This window comes from Passer domesticus, chromosome 15 (assembly GCF_036417665.1).
Source record: "Passer domesticus isolate bPasDom1 chromosome 15, bPasDom1.hap1, whole genome shotgun sequence".
Taxonomy (NCBI): Eukaryota; Metazoa; Chordata; class Aves; order Passeriformes; family Passeridae; genus Passer; species Passer domesticus.
Window position 1 is genome coordinate 10,284,829 of NC_087488.1, and position 26,430 is coordinate 10,311,258.

Genomic DNA, 26,430 nt, shown 5'->3' on the forward strand with positions numbered 1-26,430 from the left:
CTCTGTTGTAAAACTGTGGAAGCAATAAATCCTTTCTATCTTTAATTGAATCCTTTGATATCACTCTTCAGGGCAGTCTGGGCTTTGCAGTTATTTGCACATATTCACTAGGAAAGTCTGTTCTTGTAGTTTTTACTCCGTGTCCTTCAACATTGTGACTCTCATGGCCCAATTGTTTTCCATCTTGTGTGGTCCCTGTTTGTGCCCTTTCTCTTTGCTGCACAGAGCTCATGTTGGCTCCTTTTTTTTCCTTTAGACTCCTTGAAAATAATATTGTGGCTGTTCAAGCCAGTTCAGTTCCTCTCCATGCCAGCTGTAGCATTTAGCCCCAGCTCTGTGCAGGTTAAGGCAGCCTTGGTGCTGGTGGCCGGGGCCCTGCCCCGATGCTGCTGTGGCTCTGCAGTCCCGCGGAGAGCCTGGGCAGGAGGAGCGAGCTCCAGGGAGGCTGCAGAGGGAGCAGAGCTGCTGCCAGGGGCTGCACCTTCATCTTTGCAATGTGCTGCTTCCTCACAGGCTGGCTGTGGGTCAAGGAATTCCTTTTTTTTTTTTTTTTTTCAGATTCAGACAGATTCAGAGCTGTTCTGTAGGGAAATGTTGCCAGTTCAATGTCTAGGGAAAAAAAAGTGCATTTTTCTGAGTTTCTTAGGAAAACCTTGTTTTTTAGAGATAAGAATACTTCAACTTTTGCACCGAAAAAGTGTTTGCAAATGGCAACAGTTGTCTGAAACATCAGGCTTAAGAAGTTTCTCTTTTGTGTTGCTTGTTTTTTTAAAAATAAAGCTAGGGCTGCTATGCAAAATATGGCATGTGCATGATATCCTGCTTTGGAGACTTTATAACACTACTGTGTAGGCAGGAAAGGGATTTCTTTCCCTTTGCAGGCTCTTTTAGTTTGATTTTTTTAGGTAGCAGAGAAATGTAGCTCAATTCCTAACCAAAACACTCTGTTGTACCAACATTGTTCATACAGTTATTGAATTTTTTATATTGTATAAAAACATGAGCAATATCTTTGCTATTCATGTGCTGATTATTCTTTGCAAATTTTTTCCTTGTAAAAACCAAAAACCCAACACAAAAACCTCCTCTAGAACACTGTAAGAAATAAAGTACAGTAAAGTAAAGTAGCCAGTAACTGGGATGGATATGACTGCACTGAGAAAAGGATGCCACACTCCTTTAGGAATTATCTTGTTTATATTGCTTTTAAGTCACTGAACATGTCCATGGTGAAATATAGACTTATATTTACAGAACTCTGAACAGTGTCTAACTGAGTTTCAGACTTATGTAGTTAATAAAAGAACCTATTCTCTTCAGACAGTCTTGAATTCTTATTAAATATATAAGTTTCATTTTAGACAGCAGGTTTCTACATACTGGAAGCCTGAGGCTAAAGCAAAAAGCAAAGGGAACTTGTATTTGTTAGTAAGTACAGTGCAGAAGGGAAAATTCCTGTTTCTGTTGCCAGGGCTCCAACCAGTTTATTTGTAAGCTGGGTCTTTTTCTCTTTAAGAAGGGCAGGTAAAAAATACAACTTATAGAGAAAATAGTTTTAGTTCTGTTGCTCTCAAGGAGCTAATGTACTTTTAATTAGAAAAAGGCATTGAAGGCAGGTGGGAAAGGGGAAAAACTGTTGTTGTTTCTTAATGAAAAATTTTCTCAGTCCTGCAGAAAGAGCAGTAGATATCCTACTGAGAATTTTTACTAGAATTAATGGAACTAGTGGTAGAAATGATGCTGTAAGAAATGAGAAAACAAGGCCTGAATTAATAAAGCCTTACAGTACAGTACCATGCAGTAAGTGCAGAAACTTTGTGTTTTTCACAGTCTGAAAACAAAGGCAAAGAGAAGTCATACAGCTTGAATATAGCATAGTTTTTCTGTTATAGCAAGAAAGTGAATCCAGATTGTTAATTCCTGGCACTGTTTTACACCCCAATTAGAAAACAGCTTTTTTTAAGGCATTGACATATTTGGGATAAATGACCACGTAGACAACGTTGTCTAATTGGAAAGCAGACCTGAATGAAATGAAATAACACATTAAAAGCTGCATTTTAAGTATGGTGATCTTCACAGCCATGCCACTGTACTTGTAAAACCTACAAAAATCAGACATATCAGTGAAAGGCCAAAAATGCTCCCTCATGGAGGCAATCCCATATAGCAGAAGGTGAGAGGGCATTTGGAAAAGGATGTTTGAAAACTACTGATCTCACCTGCTGACGGGTGGGAGAAGTGACAGCAAATTGCACACCAAGTAGGAAATGCATGTGTGTCACTGGCACTTCTGCCTGGCTGGATCCTTCCAGGTGCCCATACAACACGGATTCCTGAGGCAGCTGCTGCTGTGGATAAACATGTGTGAGAGTATTTATCTAGAATGCAAAGATTAAGAAGCATTTTGGAACCGTATCACTGACATATGGCACAGCAGTTGAAATGAGTGGAGTCATTGTTCTGGTGCAGACTCTACAGATAACAGTAGGAGAAATAAAGCTCAGGAAAGGTGCAGAGCCTTATGGGGTGATTTACAGAGGAACTGGATGTGACAACGCGAGTCAGTCTAAAAAAAAAAAAATAGCAGCCCACAAGTTAAAAGAGTGGAACAGCTTTTTCTCAGAGTGAAATGATGAAGACAAACAGACGAATGTAGGAGGAATAAAATAAATCAGCTGTTAAAACTATATTTGAAAGCACTTTTAAAAGGGAATAAAATTGCTTTTTAGTGCTTTTTTAGATATTTCATCCTTTTAAAGAAGAAATTAAGGTGTCTCTTGATTCTGCACTTATTAAAAGTGAAGTGTTGCCTGATTCTGTGAGCACCTTCACATTGTGAAAATTGTGATGTGAAAATGACAACTGATAGTTGTGAGAACAGGTATTTTTCAATCCTATTTTCAACAAGTGCAACAAGATGACTTAACTGCCGTCAGCTCTCACGAATTTGGCCTCCAGTCCAAATGCAAAATTCTGGGGAGGAAATGGGCTTCATGCTGGGAACAGAAAATTAAGAAATATGGGTTAGAGCATGATGGTTCTGTGTCAAAAACAGTCTGCAGCTTTCTGCCTAGACTTTACAAATGGAAAGCAGCATCTGTACTTGGATTCTGAAGTTAAAAAGAGCACAGCATAAATAGTCCTGATATAAGATGCTTAATATGTCAGTTCACCTAAGCAAATGATCCCATAATCTCTTCCAAATCCTCACAGAATATTTCTGACCTTATCTCCTCCCTATTTCTACAAAAACTAGTGTTCACTTTGGTTTTGAATTGCAAACCTGGTTTCCTGGGTGTTAAGCAATTGCAGCAAGTGTGAAGTTTTCTGTGTCTGCCTTGCCATGGAGAGACTGTTTGCAGGATTGGAATTTCTAATTATGGAACTGAAATTATGATCTAGACTGTGTAGTTCTGGATAAATGTAGAACAAATGAAGTACCTGCAATGGCTCAAGGCAGACTCAAGACTTCCCCAAGGTTCATAATGAGTTTATTGCTAAGGTCTCATTTACTTAATGAGTAATGAGAGTACAGTTCTACTTTTAAAACAGAAAATGCCATTGCATATGTCTTGAAACAAAACACTGAAAATTGGCTGTCAAGTAGTAATCTGCTTTTTTGTTCTATCTCCTCATCTCACAAGTTGATAATTACTTTGTAATAGCTGCCAAATCATTAAGGAGTGGAATATATTTACCTACCTGTGCTGATAAATGGTATAATCTTTTTATTTTAAATTTTTATCCATCTCAGGAGGTGTATAATTGCATAAAAGATTTTGTTGCCATAGTCTACTGGATGCTTAAAAAACTTGAACAGATTAAAATTAATTTTTGTATCTTATTAATGTGTGGATGTTTTGGGGGGGTTTAATATTTCCTCTCAGTTTGTTTTCAGTGCAATGTAAGACATCTTGCAGAACTGCTTTACAGTCTTGAATATTTCAGAGAGTATTTCTTCCTGCATCCATTTCATTCTCAGAATAATTAAAAGAGGGAAAAGGTACCAATACTAAGAATAGATGCCTTTTGAATGATATTGTAGACTTAATTTTCAAACAAAAAATTGAATACATGAAAAATGTATTCAATTGTGAAATACATGAAAAAAAAAAAATTGATTTTTATCATCAGAAATGCTGTGGAAATGGCAGTGGATGTTACACAGGATGGCTCTCACATGCTCAGCTCCATTGGTATGGACAACTCAAGGGGATCCCAGCTGGGTTTCCTGGCTGCAGGTCACACAGGTAAGAGCAGAACTGCTTCTACAGCCACTTCTTAGCAGTCATTCCCTCTCTGAATCTGCCTGAGACTGCAGTAAAACTTGAGTAAAACTGGGCAGCACTGTGCTCTCAGTCTCCAGTATTTGTTTATTCTATTTAAACATCCACATTTGAAAATTATTGGACTTTGTACTTTCTGGTTTTCGGTTGGGTTTTTTTTCCTGCAGTTTGCCATTTTAATGTAGACTTTCAAATCTATGGGCATATTCTGGTAATTTCAGCAAAATATATTGCTGACTAGTTAAAAAGATGGATTTTTGATCATTGCGTGGTGGATGAGGTAAAATAAAATGCCGTTGTGGTATAGAATCTAGATATTTGTATAGATGTTTTATTTGATAACTGCCATTCTGCTTCAGCTGTTTATGGGATTTTATTGCTTGTTTTGCAATCCAATACAGGGACCCAGGTGTACCAGGGGAGGCTGAGTTATGTTGCATGTGGTTTCACAGAACCATATTAGTGTTCCTTAATCATTAAAGCAACGTGAATTGTGGTCATATATCTTTCAAAACAACATGTGATTATAGCCCAGGAATGCATTAAGAAACTTGAATGTGAATTAAGTACATGAAAAGATTGCTTAGATCTTGCAGACTCAACTGCATTGTGAACCTTTAGTGGTGGGAAAGGATAATCTTACAATGCTTTCTGTCTGTGGGTTTTGGAAAGGCTTTATAGGGGGGTTGTTGTACCTGTCTGCAGGTCTGAAGATTGAAACAGAGAGAAAAGAAAAATTTTTCCAAGGTCTCTTGGAAAGCAAATGGTGCTGCTGGAGGGAAAACCAATCAATTCAGAGGTCTGGGCCAGTTCTCTGTTCAAGCGCTCTGCTGCTTCCTTTTCTTCCAACTGTTCCTGTTTCCCAAGGAAACAAACATCCCCACTACAGCTTCCAAGTAGAATGTGGTAAGTATTCTGAGAAACCTCTGCTAGGAATTTCTACTTTTATTATTTGCTTCTAGCAGCATTACACTCATAACCACCAGCCTAATTTTTTAAAATAGTTGATGCTGCTATTATTCCAATATTCCTTTTGAAACTGAGTTATTCTGTATTTTTGTATACAAAAATGAAGGTCGTTTACCCCAATTTTCTACATTACAATTCCTAATATTCTGCTTTTAAAAAGAGAGATCTTCCTGGTGCAATATATCTCATAATCTGTTTATATGAATAAAAATTGCATCAAATGCAACATTAGAGGAATGGCATTAGTTTTACATTAAGTGAAGTCCTTATTCAGATACAACTTATTAAAAAAGGGAGGAAAAAAAAGGAAAAGGGAATTATTTTTCTTTTATTTCTTGGCTATACATGAAACTGTTCAGTTTATTTCTGTGAAGCCTACTCTTTGGCCAGTTCCTAGAAGTGCCACCATACAAATCTTAGTTTCACCAGGTGTGTCTCCTCAAGACCAAACTGCTTTTAGTCTGGCATTAACAAATCCTGAGTTTATATCTAATATTCTGATGGATATATTGCTGGTTAGAGTTGGTTGAAAATCTTTAGACAAAAGATTTTCACCTATCTGGTGCAGCTGGTGACCTCTTTTATTTGAGCTGGTTTCAGTCTGCTGAGGTGTCCCTGTGAGACCTGAGCAGTGCCACACGTCAGGGGCTGCAGATGGCTTTCCTGGAATAAGGGAAGCTCGTCCCTCTACACCAACCCCTCTGCTGTTGTAAGCAGTATTAGTAAGCCACAAAGATCTGTAGAATTTCAAGCAGGATTTAATATGACTAATCATCATCCCACAGGATTTGACTGACATTTTGGTACCAGCTTCTGTGCAGCAGAAATAAGCCTTTAAGAATAAAACATTTTCTGTATGAAAAGGATACCCTTGGTAGAACTGCAGCAAACCTAACACGAGGAATGACTCTTGTGCACTAAAATTAGAGATTATGTGGCAGACAAGGTAAGAGCCCAGGGTTCCAGTTCTACACAAGGATTTGCTAAATTGAATAAACACAAACAGATCTAATTCTGGTGCTTTCTAACTTGTGCATGCTCAACTTTAGAAGTCAATAACATTTTTCAAGACAGACTATGTGAGCATTATCCGAAATTGAATAGGAGCCTTTGTCTGCTTAGGAGGTTGTTTTTGTTTTTTTAATGAGACAATGCAATAATATACACAGAGTATCTGGACTTGTTAAAATGTATACTCTTCCCTGAAAATGGCAAATTAAGTATTGCATATACTTTGAAAATACTAATGCTATATTTTTCTGTGCATACATAATAATATGATTTTTACTGACATCTGGATGTGACCTTTGCTGTCTTTGAAAAACAGATTTTCAAGATCAAGGCTCTGATGCAATGCATCCTGCTTGTTAGTTGAGGCCATCTTACTCTGTTTTTATTTCTGAAATCCAAGTATTTTCATATAAATTTAAATCCATAAAATTGATGTAAGAATAACTTTGGTTCCAAGACTGCAGTTAGTTACATGTGTGCAGACTTGTAATTTTTTTTTATCATAATTATTTTGTTTCCTGTTCCTTGTAATTCCTGGCTAAATCTGTCATACCCCATCGTTTTGTGTGGCCTTTTCAGGGCTGCTGCTTGCTCTGTCTCAAAGTTTCCTTTCCATTTGATTCGGTGCTGTATATTATCCTGAGACCTGTTCTCTACAGCAAATATAATTTTTAACATGCTGGTGCAATAAATGGCAATAAAATGGGGCGAGTTTTCTAGCTGTGTAAGAAAACCATGTCATTGATGCTTTTTATTGAAGAAAACATTTAAATACTTTTTAAAGGTGTTTTAGTCATCTTGGCAATGTGCAGTATGTAGAAGCTAAGGATATGTGACTCAGGAGAAAATGTGTTGGTAGTCATTTAGGGAAAAAGCTTGGTTTGTATTCATACAGAGCTTGAGCTGAGACCCAGGGGAGCAAACAGAACTCTCTTCATCACATCTGGGAGGAAATCTGCAGCTGATGTAAATTTTTATAACTCAGTTGATTTCAGAAGAGCGACGCTGATTTTAAAGGAGATGAAGTTTCTTGCACAGTGGAGGTGTTTTCTTTGTCTACTTAAAAAACAGTGCTTAATATCAGGCAGAGAAGCAAAATCAAGTTTCCTGTCCTGCATCCCTGTCCTCAGCAAAGCTCTTCAGGATTTCCATTAACCAGACTGGCATCAGTATCTGCTTCAGTACATGCCAAATACCAAGAGGCATTTCCTAGGTTTTAGAGACATTTATACTTTTTGTTTTCTTACTGCTTTGAGCAATTTTGTTGGATCAAAGCAAGCTGAAAGCTGGGCTAACCAGATGGTTTGGGATTTCTGTGAGGAAGGCTGTCCTGGGGAGGCACAGAACCAGAGCAAGGGATTGCTTGCTTGGAGAGTTACTGAGCTGGTTTGGGTTTGGTTGGGCACAGGTGACTGCAAGCTGAAAGAAAGGCTGGCATAATGCAGAGCAACCCTAAGGCTGCACCAGGTCCGAGATGGCTGTAGGAGAGTGGAGAGAGCAAGGAATGTGTCCCCTCTTCTCCCAGCTGTACAGGGTGCATTCAGCTTCAATGAAAAATTCAGTCTGTGAGTTATAATTTTTGCTCGAGGAGCCAGATTTATGTTTCCATTTGAGGAGTTTTGTATGCAAACCTTCCCAAGCATCAGGATGAGAGTATTCTCAAGGGTGTGTTCCTGCTGCTTCAGCTACACGGGTTTGCAATTCATTAAACTCTGCTGTCTTGCATGGCAGTATCAGTTCCTGCCAAACCCAGGGATGTTCATTTACAAAATGGCAAGTGTAGCCATGTGACAGACCAGCTCCACCAAACATAGCTCAGTTCCTGTGCAGTTTGCAAACTTTACAGGTGTTACAGAACAAACAGTGTCCTTCCGTGGAAGGTCCCTGCTCATGGCAGGGGGCTTGGAGCTACACCATCTCCAATGCCCCTTCAACCCAAACCATCCTGTGATTTTATGGGTCCATGAATACCAATTAAGAATTTTAGGAGCTCTTCACAGTATTTTTCAATGGTTAAACTGGTTTATCTGTTAAAAATCTAAGTCATAGCATGAGTTTAGTTTATAGTGACTCAAAATTCTTGGTTGTATCTAACCCAGACACCGCATTGCTCTCCATGGAATATCATGACAGCTGAAATTTGTTAAGAGTTTGGGCAAGTAGTTACCATGTGCAAATGACTGAATCCCATCACAGCTGAATGGATGATGTGTGTAATATTGGGGGATGATATACGAAAATATATCAAATACATATTTGACATATTTGCATTTTTTTTTTCTCATACCATTTGTATTGTTAAAAATTGTGTCTCAATTTAGATGCACTCAGCCTGTACTTCTGTTGTTTATATGGGTGTGAATTGGCACAGTTGGGATAGCTCTACACTATGTACAATTAACAGAAGAAGGAATTGGGTGTTTTGAAATTTGCATAAATTAACCCATGAAGGTTGTACAGAAATGTAATTCCGTTGGCTGCTGCAAATATTTAGAGGCAATCCCGGCCAAGCACCTTCCTTGGTGGTGGAAGATCACCCTTGGAAAAAGAATTAATGTACATTTCAATATTTATTTATGTGGGGGTTTAATTTTTAGTTTCAGCACACATCCATAGTTGCTCTCAGTCAAAACATCTGTCTTCATATTAACTCAGAGTACTTCTGATAGTTAAAAAAACAATGTTATGAGATACGGGGGTAGAATAATTATCTCTCTAATACGGCATTAAGAAATTCTCTGCACGGAGAAAGACAGATTTACACTTGCTTTGTCTTATGTGGGTGTAAGAGATAATGGGAGTGTAAATCTCTGGAGGATAATAAAATGTATAATTTAGTACCTCTGCATAAGATTAATGCCACACAGATTTTTCTTCTCCCCTCCTCCCCCCCCCCCCTTTAGGTAATGAGATTAGTATTTTCACCAGTTACAGTTTCATTATCAACCAAAATAATCAACTGATCATAACATATTTATGGAATTTTGGATCTAAAATAGTAATTCTTAGGGTCATTGTGTTTAGGAATAAAATTGTTTCTTAATAATTTTAGTGTAGACTTTTAACACTCAGTTTTTATTTGGTTGCCAGGACTTTTTATTAGATATATTTTGTGATATTGTTTTTAGTTTAGGAATGGATCCTTTTTTTGAACTATGGTACCTTGTGATAATGAAGAGAGGGAAATACAAGAAGAAAAAGTAATAGGTAAAGAGGGAATAGGTTTTTTTTGTATCAATATTAGCACTGGTCCCCATAATGGAATAAAATACAGTAATTTTGTGAGATACTTTGTATTATGAAGCCTATTACCAGGTGTTCATACTTCTAAAAATAAAAGTCATTGTGTTAGTGAACTCTGTGCAGAGAGGCTGAACATCAGCAGCCTCTTAGAGCCCTTTGTTCTGCTTTGCAAGAAATGTTGGAAGGCAGTGGAATTAAGGGGTTGCTTCCTAGTCCAGGTCATCTTGAGTGCTTTGGCATTTCACCCTATTTTCTGTGTTTTAGTTTACCCACTGAACATAAGGGTCACGGTGTAAAGCTGCTTGAGGTCCCAGGTGATTTGGCAAAAATGTGTGTGATAGGATGCTGTTCCCTAATTTTGCTGCTAGGAGTTCATGTTCAGCATAGTTGTTCCAGTACAGCCTCATCCTGTTCTTATTTATCAGCTTCCAAACATTGCTTCTCATGGCATGAGACTTCCCTCAGACAAATGGTTCCTGTGAACATTTTGTCTTTTGAGTCTTTGGATTACTTACTGTCTAATTTCATTTTAATGCTTAGCAATTGGATTAGATCCATTTTCTTTCCCCCCCCCCCTCTCTTTGAGGCTAAACTTTCACATTCAATGCATAAATAAACCTAATCTGGAATTTAGATTTTATTTTGGAGTTGAAGATTATTACCAGGAAACCATTTAAGGATACCCCTTACATACATTTTACGTGCCTTTTATATGTTCATTTAAACTATTCAGATGAAAGAAATGCTTCAGTATTCTCTGGAATTCAATGGAATTTAAACATTTCTTGTTGATACGATGTGATGTGTACTATAGTACCCTTTCCTTAAAATCTTTTCCCATGAACTCAGACTTCATGCTATTTATTTTTAGAACTTATTAGAGAAGTGCTTCTTAAATATCCTTCAGCAGAGGTGGGTGTGTGACACATGCTGCAAAACCTCAGTGATTCCAGCAGTTGGGAAACACATTTTGGTCTGTCCAAGAAAGAATTACTCAATTATTTTTCATCTTTCCAAGCTCTGCAGATGCACTGAGCCTGACTGAGTGTCCTCTCCCTTCACTCTGCCCTGTGCCATCTTTGTCATATGACTGTGATAATGCCACTATTTTAGGGATCAGTTCTTAACAAAATTAGCCATTATAATCCAGTTACAGGGAAAAGAAATGCTTTGAAGATACCTGGCATGCTGTGTTTGCTGAACTGTTGCAAAGACAAATGTTTACACCTCCTAAGTGAGTTTATGAGGATATAATTTCTGGCAGAGCCCAGTTAGAATAGAATTAGAAAAAGTGGAGATGGCATCAGAGGCAAACAAATTACTTTATCTTTTTCCTAAAATGGAAACTGAGAGTACTCTGGGCTGATTTTTAAACATTTTTACTGCATATTGTATCCTGTTTCCAGGAAAAAGAACAGACTGATTTTGTTCCAAATATCTACCATAATAGGAAACATTACCACAAAGATGCTTCCAAACCACAGTCTTCACGGTCTGAAAGTGCTTTTTTTCCCTAATTCTTCAATCCATCTCTTTTTTAAGATTGCAAAATTGCAGAGCTTGGTCTTTTAATCCATGTTTCTTTCTATCTGTGCCACAAATGTGCCAGAAAATAGCTATACATACTTTCTTTAATTTGATACAAATTCCGCAGCATTTTCTTCTTCAGTAAACTTTAAATTGAATAATAATAATAACAACAACGATTTTGCTTAGCTTTTAGGTTGTGCTTTACTAGGTTAAAAAAGACTGTGTAAAAAATCAATTAGGAAAGGTTTAATGAATAGCATTGTTTTTCCTTACTTATGCCTCTCATTGTGATAATTAAAAACGCTTTTGTTTTTCTACTGTGAGAAGCTGCACTGCATCAAGGCCAGCAGAGTGTTTACAAAGAAGTGATGTATGAGCTCTGTGAAGCCATAAAATAAACTGCAGCAAGCTGACATTGTGTTGGCTTCTCTAAGTTTCAATTATTACAGGTTTGTAATTTTACTTGGGACATGGTGAAAGTTTATTTATATAAATGCTAGTGATGTTGTTAGTAATTGTATCTAGGATCAGCGTAGAACATCATTGATCAAATCCATTGAGGCTTTGTTTTAAATCAAGTGTAAGAAATTTGACAAGTCCATAGTTGTCTAATATGGATTTTTTTTTTTCTGATATGCTTCAGGTATCAAAGTTAGAATTGCAGGAACATCAAAGAACGAACTCCAATTTACAGATCTGTCAATACAGGCAGCCAGCAACATTATGATTGATGTAATTTATTATAAAATTACATGGGGGAAGCTCAACACAAATGATTTCTGCAGCACTTGTTACTTATAGATTTTACAAGCAGTAACATTTAGAATAATGACCATCTAATATACTTCTCTGCAAACACAGATAATAAATTTCAGTTATTGGTTCAACTTGTGAATTGGTAGCTTATATTGAGATAGTTACTGTTGACAATTCTTTAGGTTCCTTAGTCAGAGATTACAATGTTTAATTTTGACATCACACACCTTGTATTTGCTTGTTAAGAAGAGCCTTTGAGTTCAGTTTAGCAAGCAAACTTTGTAGTTATTGTTCACTCATTTCCATTCTGTCCATCCTTATCCTTTTGGAAATGTGATAAGCTTCAATTGTATATTTGTATTAAAAGAACACATCGTATCACGGGCTGAGAATCAGCCTCTAGGTAGCTTTTCAGCCCAAGAATTGTAGTATGAAGAAAGTATTTTCCAGTTTGATGTTGCCCTCTAGCTTCTGGGTATTCCTGTCTCTTAGAATCAGCAAATTGTGTGGTATCGAGTTCAAAGCCTAAAACATGCTCAGAAATATGTTGTTAACAATTTCTGCCACTCTGTTAGTGGGAGTATTTGATCTGACAAGACTTATGTTCTCCCAAAAGCTGTTGAGTACTATAAAAGAGAATTAATCCTCTAAGAGTAATTAATAATCTTTAATCAGATATTGTATGATTTTCTCTGAAATCAATATCCAGGTGGATGACTCAGAGCAGTATGACTCACGCTATTTACTCTTTTGAAATATTGACAAAACAATTTGTTTTAGGGGAAGTGTATAATTTTTCTGAAATTGAATAAACATGAAAAAATGGTATCTTGAGACCTGTCTAAGATGCAGTTTGTCTCCTGTTGGCATTCTGCAGGAACAAGGAGAATTGAATTAGGTTTGACATCAGTAAGTTTGACTCAGAAAGGATTATTGGCAGGGGTTTGCTTTAGGACTCACAACTTGTTGCTCCCTTGGAGGTGCCATAACAACCTTGTGGCTTCCCTGACATGCAGCAAAGCACACCCATTCACTTGGACCCTCAGAGCTGCTGCCTTCCCTTGGGAATAGGTCTGAATATTAGTAGATTTACAGATTTTAATACTGATGTTGGAGGTTTGTGTTGCCATAATCTTAATATTCAGGGTGCCTTTTTGTGGGCAATGAAAACAAAATCTGGAAGAAGGGGAAGAAACCTGGCATTAAATACTTGTGCTTCTGGATTGTCAACAGTGGTTGGACTGAAGTGTGAAACAGGCACAGGCCTCCCAACACGTCAGACATCTATTATTTCCTACAGATTAGTAAAAAAATCCTTGAGCTGGAAAATCATCCACTTTCCTTCAGTGTGCGAGATATTCTACACAGATGTAAGAGCTTGGCATGTGTTATTGTGGCAGAGTTGAGCATGGCTGCAGTGGGACCCTCAGCAGCTGAGCTGTGACCTCTGCTCCTCACTCCTGAGGGAGCACAGGAGGAAGCTTTAAATTTCAGTGGCAGCCCATGATCCTGCAGCAGTTCCAGTCCTGAACCTTTTGTCCCCTGACAAGAAGATTTGTTGTAACTTGCAGTAGTGTCAGAAGTACCATGGAGGGGTTGCAGGTTTTAGGAATACTTTTCACAACTCTGCTCCATGTCTAATATTGAAGAGATCTTCCTCTGCATGGGGACAGCTTTTGGTTTTGTACCACAGCAATTTTTAGTAAGTTTGGAAGCACAGTGTTTTTCTCAAAGATAAAATAAAATCGGATTGTTGAGAACCTATGATCAGCATCTGTCATTAACATTTTGATTTAACATCAGTGAATACATATCCTTGTTCATAGCCACACTACATTGCTTTGAATTATTTTAATGCTACAGTAATTTGAATAGCAGAAAATAATCTTGTGAATGACCTCAATTTCAGCTTGGGGAGTGCTTAGAAACATTTAATCAGAATTGTCAGATCAATGGAAAGAAGTTTGCATAATGAAGAATAAGAACTTGCAGTAGTATTACTTAAATCAGATAAGGGAGTTTAAATGGATTTTTATTTGTTATTTACTGTTTCAGCTTTGTTAAGCTCCAGTCTCATTTTTAACATTATTTACAGAAGCCAGTGTTCTGGCTTGTTGTTGTTCTGCTTTTATGTAGTTATTTCTAATTTTAAGCATTACTTTACCTTGTCTAGAGTCTCCTAACCTGGGTGCTCACCTCCACTGATTATATTTTAGAAAACTTTGGCTCATAGTTTATTCCCCAGGTTCAAAGTTGACTCCTAACAGCCCCCATCAGCCAAGCACACCCTGTCGCCTTCCCTCCACCTCAGGACCCCTAGACATTGCATTAATCTTCCAGCATCTGTCACAACTCTTACATCACCTGGTGCAGAGGTGATGGGGGTGATGAAAGGTGTCGCCTTTCTCTCATGAGAATGTTTAGAACATTCAGTGCTTTGTCCTCACACCCTGGGCTGGTGACCAGGGAGCCCAAGTCAGTGAATTTCAGTGAAATTTGTGGTTGTACATCCACAGGCAGGGCGTGAGGAAGGAACCCATGTGCAGGGACAGGAGCAGGAGTCCCCGTGAGGGCACTCCAGGCACCAGGGCCCAGCCTGCTCTGCTGGGAGCTGTCACACACAGGTTTGCTGTGCCACAGCAGGCTGGGGCTGCCACCTTGCCTCTCCCAGTTCCTGTTCTGGTCTAGCTCACAGCTTCCTGCAGAGCAAACCTGCGAGCTCCAGATCACTTCTGAGAGCATATTACATAGGATATATTATATATAAATATATTGTATTTGGAGGCAGAATTTTTCATCCACTGTTCGTGTGATGAAGGGATGAAAGGGGTAATTGTTTCTGAGCACAAATTAAGCCAGGCATTGAATGTTCTCTCTTTATAATGCATCTTTCCTTTTCTTTTCCCTTTCTTTTTCCTAAGTTAGTCCCTGATGCCCAGTGTAGATCTGCTTTCGAGCTAAGTATAATTTGGTATTTTTCCAGAAGCATAGTTATCTGTAAAGTACAGGCTCTGACTTTCTAAAGAGATGCTTTGGGATTGTGTTTATCAGGTTTGGGGAAACCATACCTTATTAAGTGTTCTTTTTTCCCCCTGCCTGAAGGTTGAAATTTTTTTTCTGAAGTACATCAAAGCTAGAAAATGACAGGGCAATTACTTCTTTTAAAATTTATTCAATAGTAATCAGTAAACAGATACTGTCTCATACCCACTCAGCATGTTTTGTGTATGCAGTTTGGTTTTGTGGAGGCAGATGGTTGTCAAGTTAGAAGCTTCAACACCATGAGATTCTATTGACAGGAATTTGATCCCATAGTATTAAGTGAATCAGGGACTAGGTTTTGGCACTGGCAATGGTATTAGCTGTGAAATAGTTGCTTTTTTCCTTCAGCTGATACCAACGGGCATATAGTTTGTGCATGATAAATAGCCAATGGTAAAATAGTTTTAGATTTTTATTTCATAATTTGTGTGGGTAATAGTGTTATGTTTGCTTTCCCTCTTTGATCTGTGAGTCCTGCGTGCTTTCTGTGCTGCAGAGCAATTGCTGTGCAGGAGAGGAGGCAGCTGCCTGCCCTCCAGAGCAGGCACAGGCTGGGAGCTGCCTGGGATGCTGGGAGATGAGGTTTGCAGCCTTCCAGGATAATGAGGAAATGGAATCTGGGTCTCCCACTACTGGGGAGAGTTTTCTGATCTCCAGGCTGTTATTCAAATACCCATATCAACATAAGCACCCCCTTTTTGGAAAAAAGCCCTTAGCAACTCTGTGTTACTCTGGCCACAGGATGGCTTGAACATACCCTGAGAATAAACTCCTCAGCAATCTACATTTTAGGTGTGCTCAGAGTGGGGAAATTGGAGCCATGCACAGAGGAGAAGCTCTCAGCATTGAGGGAGCTTTAAGGGCAAAAGAAGCAGAGCAGGCAACTGTATATATACGGATATATATACATATATATGTACAGAAATTGTTCCAAATAGCATAACCTTCTTTTATAAATTGTGGATATTCCACTAATGTCTTAAGGGTCATAGGACAATTTTCATTTTTACAGTGTGAAATAAGTGAAGGCTGGGTAGTTGAGATGGCAAGTGCTTTCTGCAGCTTTCTCCACTGGCAGAGAGTTGAATGGTTCTCAACAGTGACTTGAAATGTTTTTTCCTGTGCATCTGAATCCATCCATAATTGCAGTGCAGGTATTTTACTGCTGTGACTGATAACAGCATAACATAACGTAACACAAATTATGCAGTCAGTTTTGAAAATGACTGTGTGGTTTCATGCAAGTTTGTTAACTTTTTATAGTGTTGGCTTAGGATGATGCCCTGAACAGTCACTTGTCATGCACCCACAGCCCAAAAACCCCAGACAGGTTTTTGTGTGAAAAATTCATGCTCTGCATGTTGGACCAGCAGTTCAATGGATAGCTATAAAAGCCTCTATGGTGGGTTCTCAGTTGTAGGATGCAATACATTATTCATGACACCAACCTGCCTTGGCAAGCTTAAATGTATTTCTAGCATTAACTCAGATATGTATCCAAATCCAGAAACTATATGTGACATAGCATCTACACTTTGATCCAAGCATATCTTACTAAGCCTCTCACATCTTTGTCAGTCACTTGGGAGGAAGGATGGGAATGGTTTACCTGAATGTTACGGGATTTGAAATTTATTGTGGAAAAAAATTGTCTTTGGCTGCTGCCTTGCTAATTTATCTTCATTCCAAATTGTAAACATGTTGGTAAATGTGAATGAAAAGCCTCCAGAGTATAAATAATAAATGCTTCTTCCAGCTGTACTGAGTGCTTTACGTTTCCGAAATGATGCCAGCATTTTTTCTTTTGTTTTTAAATGGATTACATTGTTACACAGTGCTGTGCTCACTGCTAGGCTCTGTGAAGGCCTTTATCTGTGTTTGTAAGTGCTGATTTTATATAATTACTAGCATAAAACATCATATGCTGCAAATTAAATACAAACAAATGAAATGAATATTCAGGGAATCCTTAGCAATTTGTAGTATTTTGTGCAAGCTCAGTGCAGATGTTTAGGAGTTTCTCAGTTCTGGACAAGTAATAGCTGATTTTGTTTAAAATGTCTGAATTGTGAATATATTTATGTGTTTCCTCACTAGAATAATTGTGAATTTATCTCTACCCAAATTATAATTATTGCATTAAATCCACACAAATTATCATAGTAAGTGAAATCAAAATGTGTAATTTCCCTCCACTCTGTTCCTCATTTCTAACCATAAAATTGAAGGCACTGACTTAGATTCCCTCAGGGGGAAGGAATTCCTTCACCCTCTCCAGTTTGGCTTCCTGAATGTGTAGGATTCATGTAAGTGTATCTTAGGCACAAGACAAAGGTATAAATTAGCTCTCCTTCATAACACCTTTGAAAATCACTGTATGAATATAAATTTCCAGCAACTTAGGAGACAGTTTTTTTCTGATAGGCATTACCCTTTCTAACAGTGGAAAGGGTAATGCCTATCAGAAAAAAACACCAAGTGAAATCTTGGGAGCAGAGTTTGAACTAACCTTGGATTTTCTTGGCAGCTGCTGTCGTGTATTTGCTTTGTGTCCATCTGAGCAGGAATAACTGCTGTTACCAGTGAACTTACAGAGCATTCAGATACTTGGTATGGTGGGTCTGCAGTCTATCAAAATAAAACTGGGGGTACTGCACATTGTAATAAAGAGGAAATAATTCCGTGAAAACAGAATTATTTTCCCAAAGTGGTCAATTTATATGATTCCTCCTTCCAGAAGTAACTTCCAGTTGAGGACTAGAATATAGGTTTTATTGTCCATCAACATCCTGTTGAGGTAGAGCTCAAAGCAAAGCATATAAAACCAGTGATAGTTTTCTCTGCTGAAATGTTTATTCTTTTGATGAAGTGAAAACGTGTAAGTCTGTAAGTGAAAAGCTGTGTTGGAGAATATTTTGTGGGAGTCACAAAGTAACTAAGCCATACCAGTTTTTAGCTTTTGCGTGGTTTTCCTTTTCTAATGGGAATAAATCTATTGCTAAACCACTGTCTACAATTTCTCTCCTGAGCTGTCTCTGCTTTAACACGGATGAAATTCCAGCCAGTCGCCTTCCTTTCCTGAATGCACGATCATATAATATGACTCTGCATTAAATAGTATCTGCAGACAGAAATTTGATAATGGCACGTTAAAGATTATTATGCCATGGAAGTAAATGAGTATTTGAGATGTCTGTATCATGGGAAGTGTGATTAGGGCAAAAGTGCAAGAAGTTTTTCAAAGAAGTCAAAGCTTCAGTGACGAATGGAGAATCTTAGCTGTTGGAAGGCATCTGATACGGAGCTGTACAGTGAATTTAGAGCAGAGATTTGACCACATTTCCATTAAAAGAAATTCCCTCTCTCTTTTTTAGGTATAGGAGAATCTCATGAGGAATTGATCATCCTTAGACTGCAGAATGAGGTACTTAGCTGCTGTTTGCTGTATTTGCTGCTCTCTGGACATGTATTGCCTCAGGCTGTTCATTCTCAGCTCGCCAAGGCATTGAAGCTCACAATTTCTTATGCTCCTTTTGAGGGCAAATGTATTTGATCTCTACTTTGTGCAGTGCAGTGTTCTGGCCCTGTTTCATCATCATGAGTTAAATCCTCTTCAGAATCCTTCAAAACCTCAAAGAGTCTTGACACAGCAGAGCTTTTGGAGCTGAACTCTATTGTGCACCAGGAGCGTGTCCCTGGCTGTCCACAGCAGATTTCTGTTTTCCAGCATGGGGAGGGCTGAGCTGGCAGCTCCCGAGCTGTATCTGAGGAGACCTCAAGAGTAAGTGCAGGAATTACTGGAACCAAGTGGTAATTGTGGAACAAAACCACGCAGTCAATAGACACAGACAAGAAACAAATAGTCACCAAATCTGTGAACTCATTTAGGGTTTGGCTCAACAACTGCGGTAAATGGGAGCAGATGATAATCAGCTTCTGCTCTGCTGCTGCAGAGGGTAATGAATGAACACTGACTGCTGCTGCTCTGAGGAGCCCTGCTGGGGGAGCAGCAGCATTTGGCCAGCTTGGCTTTGATTTCATTACAAGTGTCAGGCGAGTGTGTCTAGACTGGTGCTTTGGCAGCTAATTGATCTCCAGCATTTGATATGCTAATTATTCCTTTCATAATATGCTAATATGTGTACAGTGAAAAAAACAGCTTTTAAATGCTACGAGGATCTCAGAGGCATATTTGGAACTGGAAAGTAAGAGCTGGAAATCTTGATTTATGTCAGTACAATATACAAGTGTCTGAGGGTTTCTAGTTGTGGGAATTTAGTTGGAAAATGAGAATGTTAAGACAAATTGTTTAGTCAGACTGTGACTGTACAGGGCATGTAGCAGGCTAGCCTGCACAGCCCAAACAGAAAATTGGTGTGGATTAGGGAATATGCTCCTCTGTCCAACACACTTTGATTTTGCTTCTGCTATATGGATATTCTTTTTTTGTCAGTGATTTGGATGTCATAGTTTTTATCATATTTCCTGCAGTGAGAGAAGGAAAAACAAATAGCAGAGAAGTGTAGTTGAGTCACCTCCCAGCTGTCCTCCAGGGCAGTACCTCTCTAAATTATGATTACTTCTCCAGGAAACTGTTTCTTGCTGGGTCTCTGAATTCCTACCATTTGACCATTCAAAATCTGATGTTAATTAACTGTTTTGTATTCATTCCCAATCTTTTTTTGTCCTTTTCCTCTTTGGGTTTGCTTCACCCTCTGGGTACTTTAAAATAGAGTCTGATGAGTCTCAGTCATTACCTCTCTGAAGCTCCGTGTGGAATTTTAATTGTATGTGTTCTTCAGGCTGTGACAGAAAGGAGCCATCAGGGAGAGTTTTCATACACATTTACTTTTGTCCATCTCCACTCAGATATTCTGAAAAATACCTTTATTAAATACGTATTTGATAGGTTTGAAAGCTATCAAAGCAAGTTTGCTGGAAGATAACTACTGAGGAACCTTTCAAGGATAGAGCTGCAAGCACACATTATTCATGTAGGAGAGAGCCAGAGGCAGAACCAGGACCCTTACTGACCCTTGGAGGTCAGCCATGCTTGGCAGTTGAACAATCTAATTTCATTAAATATTTTTGAAAGAAAGCTGTTAGATTTTCTTCTCTACAGACAGCTTTTGCATAGACTAATAGTCTGTCCCAGTGCCACTAAGTAGATAGTAATTAGATTACTAATATGTACTTAAAGTTTTAAATAATAGGAAATCGTCTGCTGAAGGTTTGGCTCCAGTCCCTGGCAGCAGATGAGATGAACACCTATCAAGTGTTATAAGTGCACGGGCAGACTGTGCAACCATTACTGGGAACAGATTCCTGCTGTAATAAGCTTATCTCTATACTCAAAGCCCTAATCACCTTCTTGTTGACAAGAGAGAACTTCAGTTTTACTCACTGGGGTATAAGAACCTGATTACTTAGGTCTGCAGACCAAACCAACCAAATAAAACCACCCTTTCATTTTAGAGAGCAAAGTGAGGGAACTGATTGATGAAAAAAGTCAGTGGAGCTGTGTCCACTGAAGTCCAAAGCAGGAAATCCAAATGCCTTCTTTGTCAAGAGCTTCTGTGTACAGTTAAATTCAACCAACAAATTTCTGCAAATGGTGTGGAATCACAGGAGTGTTTTAGGCAGAGACAGATATATTTTTATAATGGAATTTTGTGTGTTATTCTTAGGTTTACTTTGAGCTTCTTCAGAACTTGATATGAAGCTGGTTAAAAAGGAGAATTTCTTACCGTGATACAAGTGTAGGTGATAAAACATCCACCATCAATGACATACATTGCTTATTTTTTCAAAAAATTAAATTTCTTCACTTGCAAATCTGATTTTTGAGAGCAACAAGTATCTGATGTCCTGAGTCTCCCTCCTTAGCTGGATTTCTTGAAGGAGTGGTTTTAATTGAAATTGGCAAAATGTAATTTTATATTAAAAGATGGGCTTCTCAATAAATCTAATTTGTGGCCCTTTACTTCTGCTTCAGAAAATGGTTTCCAGGATCCACTCAAACCCTGCAGCCATAGACTTGAGAAATAATGCTTGGAATAAATTGTGGATTTTTTAATCTTTTAGCCCAAAGGATTCCATCTGGTTGAGACCATGTAGTTATACCATAACTGCCCCCTTGAGGCTTCACTGATAAGGCTAAAAACTTTGACACTTTTATCTGTGTGCATAATATATTACAAAAGCCACAGAAAATAATGCTTTGATATGCTTGCAACTTATTCAGACATAGCACTCAGAGGTGTTATTTATGCAGTTTTTACCAGGGACCTACTAGGACTGGCTGGATTATTGAAATATATCTTAAATAAGAAAAAGAATTAAAAATTTAAGGTGATTTGAACAGTTAAATATAGTGACTTTACTATAAAGAAACTTTGCTGCTTCAGAAATATCATGTGCAGCTAAATTGACATCAAACATAAGTGTGCTTGAATGTTGAGTTGAACTTATTTTAGCCATGTTGGTGCCTCATGCATTTGCTTTCCATAACTATCCTACACATTTATAAGTGGGAATGTCGACCAAAAAAAATCATGGCACAACCATTATTAGCACAGCAATGGTCTCCATAAGATACAGCATCCACATGGAAGATTTGGTATTATAAATTTTGTCCCATCAACAAGAAACAGGAAACATATCTTTGAAGAATTGAGTTAGATGTGTCAAATTTTCAATGCTAAAACATGGGGGAAAACTCTAAAAATTAGTAAATCAGTGGGGATGAGGAGAGTGGACAGAGAACTGATACTGCAGGACACCAGTGAATGGTCAGGAAGAAAGAAATCACACATAAAGTATGAATTCTGTATAAGACTTGTGTGTAGAAGAGTTAACAAATTAATGGAAGTATAAAAGGATATCAGCTAAACATGGAGAACGTCCAGAAAGCTCATGTGCAAATATATATCCCCTTAATATGCTTTATAATGGCCTTCAAATACCAACATGCCCTATTAAAATGGTACTGGGTATCACACACTCCCATCACTGTGCAAGGTGCAGAGTGGGCTGCCAGGAACACCCCCCTCAGCAGCTGGATTAGTGGCACCCAGTGGATTAATTAGAGGCTGCTGTGCCGTGTGTGTGGAATGTTCTGACAGCTCAGTGATGCACCTTGGATACATCAGCTTGTATTCTGCAAAGTGGAGTATTCCAAAATCATTCTCTCATGTGTGATTTTTAAGTAGCGCTTGAATTTTTAAACTTCTCTCAACAAAAGCTTTCAGATACTCCAGGCTAGCTTCAGATAAATCAGGGACCTTTTCTCTAGCCCAGCTGAGCTTGGAGCTACCCTGCCTTCCTTAGTTTGTGTGTTTGGGTTCATTAAACATCTGCTGAGAAATGTATATAATATACTGAGTTATTTTTAGGAGACTGGAGTGCTTCTGAATGAACAGCAGTAGGTAAATAAACCATGTTATGAGCTGTCAGCAAGAGGCATAAGCCATGATTTTAGCTTGGGCACAAGGATTGCTGACTGGCCTTAGGAGGCAGCTCTGCCCTGGAGCTGGTGACTTAGGACAGGCTAACTCAGGGGCCTGTGCTCACCTGAGTGCTCCCTGGCTTTGTATGAGTACAGTTCAGAGATAAATACACCTCCCATTTTTACACAGAGTCTCAGGGCTCAAGTATCCTGTTTGGCCCTATCCATGATTTTTGAACAAATAGAAAATAAACACCTGCAATAATGAAAACCATGCCTCAGGAGAACAGGGTTGATGTGAGGGTACACACTCTGGATTTTGATCTGTAATATTTCCTCTGTGCTACTAAATGTGTTATAAAATCTGCCCAACCTTCTAAGCCACAGAGCCTATGCTGTAGAGAAAAGGTCCTGATGGTGGTTGCTTTTTAAGTGGTTCTTACTGGGATAATCTACTTGTCATAATCTGGAGCCCTCTGGTTGCTGCTCAGCACTCCTTTTGTATCCAGGTTCCACTTACTTCAAGGATCAATCCTTTTACTGAAGAGTCCCAGAGCTGCAGTCAGCAATGGTATTTTCATGCAAGTTTTGCCTTTACTGAAACTGGAAGGAAACTGTGGAGTAAATCTGATTTGTAATGAGCCTCATCCACATGAGCACTCTGCCTTCTCCACAGCAGTGCTTCCACTTGTTCTCATTTGGTTTTACTGTGTCTTTATAGATCCCAGGCATTCAGAGCTTGTATCAAATCTCTCCAGGGAAAAAGAAAAAATCAGTTACCAATAACTTAGTCCATGCTGGAACTTAACAGAAATATTACAACCTCTAACAATAGTTAGTTTTTAATCGTGAGAAGATCTTTAGTTTTCTCAGAAATTGGTTTCATCACTGTTGCATTGACTGTACCTTGTATCTTGGCAAATGGAGAACAGGTCTGGTGGCTGAGCTCAAAGCACAATTCTGAGTGGGGTTTGCACAATGGCAATTGAGTCAGACAAGGTTTTAAAAAGATTCCCTTTACTTTTCCCTTTATTTTTAGAATATTCCCTTCAGGGCCATTCATTCATATACGGTGTTTTGTGTAACCATGACACAACAACACTAAAAATTAGATGTGGATAAAAATTAACAAATATTATTTTGCAGGAAAAAAATTATGTTTTTCATTTATTCATACATTGGGGATGAGATTCCAAAATCTCCTGGTTTTAAGAATCTCACTCATCTCTCCACAGCATGGTGATGGGAGATCAAGCCAGGCCCACCTGCAACTTGTGGCACACTCCTGTGCCTGGTGCCTTTGACTTCCCAGCTCAAACAGCCACCTGCTCTTTTACCAGTGCTCTGACTGAGCCTGGGCTTTGGCACAATACCCAGCATCAGGATCTGAACTTACACTTCTGGATTTGTAGCATTTCATTGAGCAGCTCTGACACTAAGCCTGTTATCAGATCAAACAATGGAAAAGAAATTCCTGGGCTTATTTGGCTGTGGTGGCTCAATGGCTCTGAACTGAATTATTTGCCACTGGTCCAGACTAAAACAGAACTGCACATCAGCTCCTGTGTGCTGAATGGATTTGAGTCATTATTTTTGGAAGGTATCTGGGTGATGTTAAAAGCTAAGGTGATTCTCTCACTTTTATCCTTACAATTCTCACAGTCTATGAAATATTACTGTATTCCCATAGTCATAAATAAAAATTATTTTGGTGTATGATTAATGATTTTCAGAGATAGGAAAAAATAGCTGACTAAGCCCTTAGCATTGTACAACCTGATTGGATTTTGATGTACAGACATCTCATTATTTTGAAATGTAAGTGCTGTACTTTATATTTGCATCTCGTTACCACTTACATTTTGGATAGTTTTATGAGAGCTTAGATTTCACAAATCCTCAGTTCTTTTTAATAATTTCATTTAGAAAGGCTTTAGCTTCATAAGAACTGCTGCGAAAATGATCTTTAGTTAAACCTGTGAAGTGCAAAAATCATCTGTCAAAGCAGATGTACAACATTTCCACTGTTAATATCTCTTTGGCCTTTAATCCTATTTTTCTGGTTTGTGTGGGCACTGACAGTTAAGTTTCAATCAAACCTGGACAAATAGGATTTTTTCCTGCCCTACAGTCGGCTAGTCAGACAGCCAGTGATTTTTTTCACACTGTTCAGAGACTCATTAGACCTTTGTTCAGACTGGCTAAGGCACAGCAAGGATGTAGAACCTGCTCTTTCATAGTCCACAATATTTTTTACAGGCTGAAGATTAAGGTTTTATAGGCGAAATATTTTCCATTTGATTTGAAAATTTAATCTATGTATGCATCTGCAAAATTTTGACATGCCTTAGAGAATGAAAACATTGAAGTGGGCTCTGTTTCATAAATGAATTAATTTAATGCCATTCAGTTAATGATACCTGAAATGTTGCTAAGCACTAAAATGCAAAGGACTGACAATTTTAACACTGCATTATTACTATTTCAGTGTATGTTTTCTAATGAATACCCATTGGTCTGCAAAGAAAGAAATTTCATTTGTGACATCATTTCATGATGGCATACTGTGTAAAAGATACTGAGAAAACCAATTAAATGTAAAATTACCAGTGAATGTAGATATTAGATAATAGAAATATAGACAGGAATAACATCATTACAATACTCAGGACATGTATTTAATGTCAGTGGGGAGTTAGTTGAATACTGTAAAACACACAGAAAATGACCAATCCCTTCCCCAAAGGTCTTGTCACCTTAAATGATGAAAAGATAACAGATTAAACCAAAAAGGAACCGGGCAAGTGGCAGGAGGGGAAAGGTAAATCTGTTATGAGCACTAAAATCAAATAAAATTATTAAGATCTACTTCACTTAAAATATAATTGCAGCCTTGCCAAATAGAGTTAGCACAGTGACAGGTAAATGCATTATTGACAATAAAAATCTACAATTTTTTTGGCTGGTTAAACTCTTCTCACAGTCAAGTACCTCTTAGTGCAAATAACCTTACCTCAGCCAGGGGATGAAATACCCTGCATGGGTCAATAGTGGAGCTGCTCTTGAAGCCCAAAAACTTCACAGTCTCACTGCTGGTGTAAATGAATTAATTTCCAGATTCACTATCAAATCTGGCCCCAGGTGTTTAGTCTGAAGCATGGTGCAGCATCCTTAGCTAAAGTTATATAACCCTGTGTTTTGTAATCTTCCTGTCAGTCTTCTTCCATCTGTGCACATTCTAGTTTCTTGCAAAAACTACCTCCACAGACAATGACTTTTTTTCCTCTCAGCCTCCCAGAACTTTTTGGATCTTCTCTATGTATCATTACTTTGTCACACTCATTAGAACTTGAAATGAAACCTATTGAGGTGACTTAACATCATCTCAGAACACCTGGTGCTTTGGCATTTCACGTGTCATATGGGTCATGACATAATAGCATTTCTAATTGTCAGTCACAGAGCAAGATACAGAAATAGTGAGTGGAGAAGGGAAATCCCTGGTGGGAGAGCTCAAGGTTGTCTCTCTGCTCCTGGCAGAACTGAGAAACGAACTCACCCACATGAAAGGCTGGGCTACATCTATGGTAACATTCTGTAATGGAAAGGCACAGAAAGATGTCTGCCTTTTGTCCTGGATTTCTGATCTCTCTTGTATTCTTTTCTCTCTTCCTTTGTCACAAGGTGGGTACATTACATTCTATTCTGTGGATTCTAGTTCTAAGTCCAAGGGTGTATTTCTGTATTAAAAAATGCAGTTAATGTAACCTATGTTTTTGAGTGTGTGTGAGCATCTTGCACACACACATGTAGAGATATGAATGACAAACACATGTTTTTGCCTTATATAACTGTGTCATGGAAAGTAAAAAGACATTTCTAACACCACACTGAAAGTGACTGGTCAAGGGACACAATTTCCCAGCCAGCTACAGGGAAACCATTCACCTGCTACTGGACTTTAAGGTTTGCAGAACTGGAAAGATTTCAAGGGACTGCTGTAACCTTACTGCTTCTGGAAACCCCCCAAAGCATGGACTGTAATAATTATCCACACTGCAGTGTTTGGAGATGTAACAGGGGGCACTTTCTCCTGCTCCTGTGCAGACACCTGCAACGGAGTGAATAGTTCAGCTCCTGCTC

At 38.4% G+C, this 26,430-nt stretch overlaps 1 long non-coding RNA gene across 1 annotated transcript; it reads right to left on the bottom strand.

Annotated features, from left to right (window-relative positions):
- On the bottom strand, positions 1–25,435 carry LOC135281375 (uncharacterized). Its single transcript, XR_010348033.1, has 4 exons — positions 25,301–25,435; positions 2,931–2,999; positions 2,223–2,351; positions 1–609 (listed from the first exon to the last, which is right to left on the bottom strand). It is a non-coding gene; the product is annotated as an uncharacterized LOC135281375 (long non-coding RNA).
- Between the last annotated feature and the right edge of the window lie 995 nt (positions 25,436–26,430).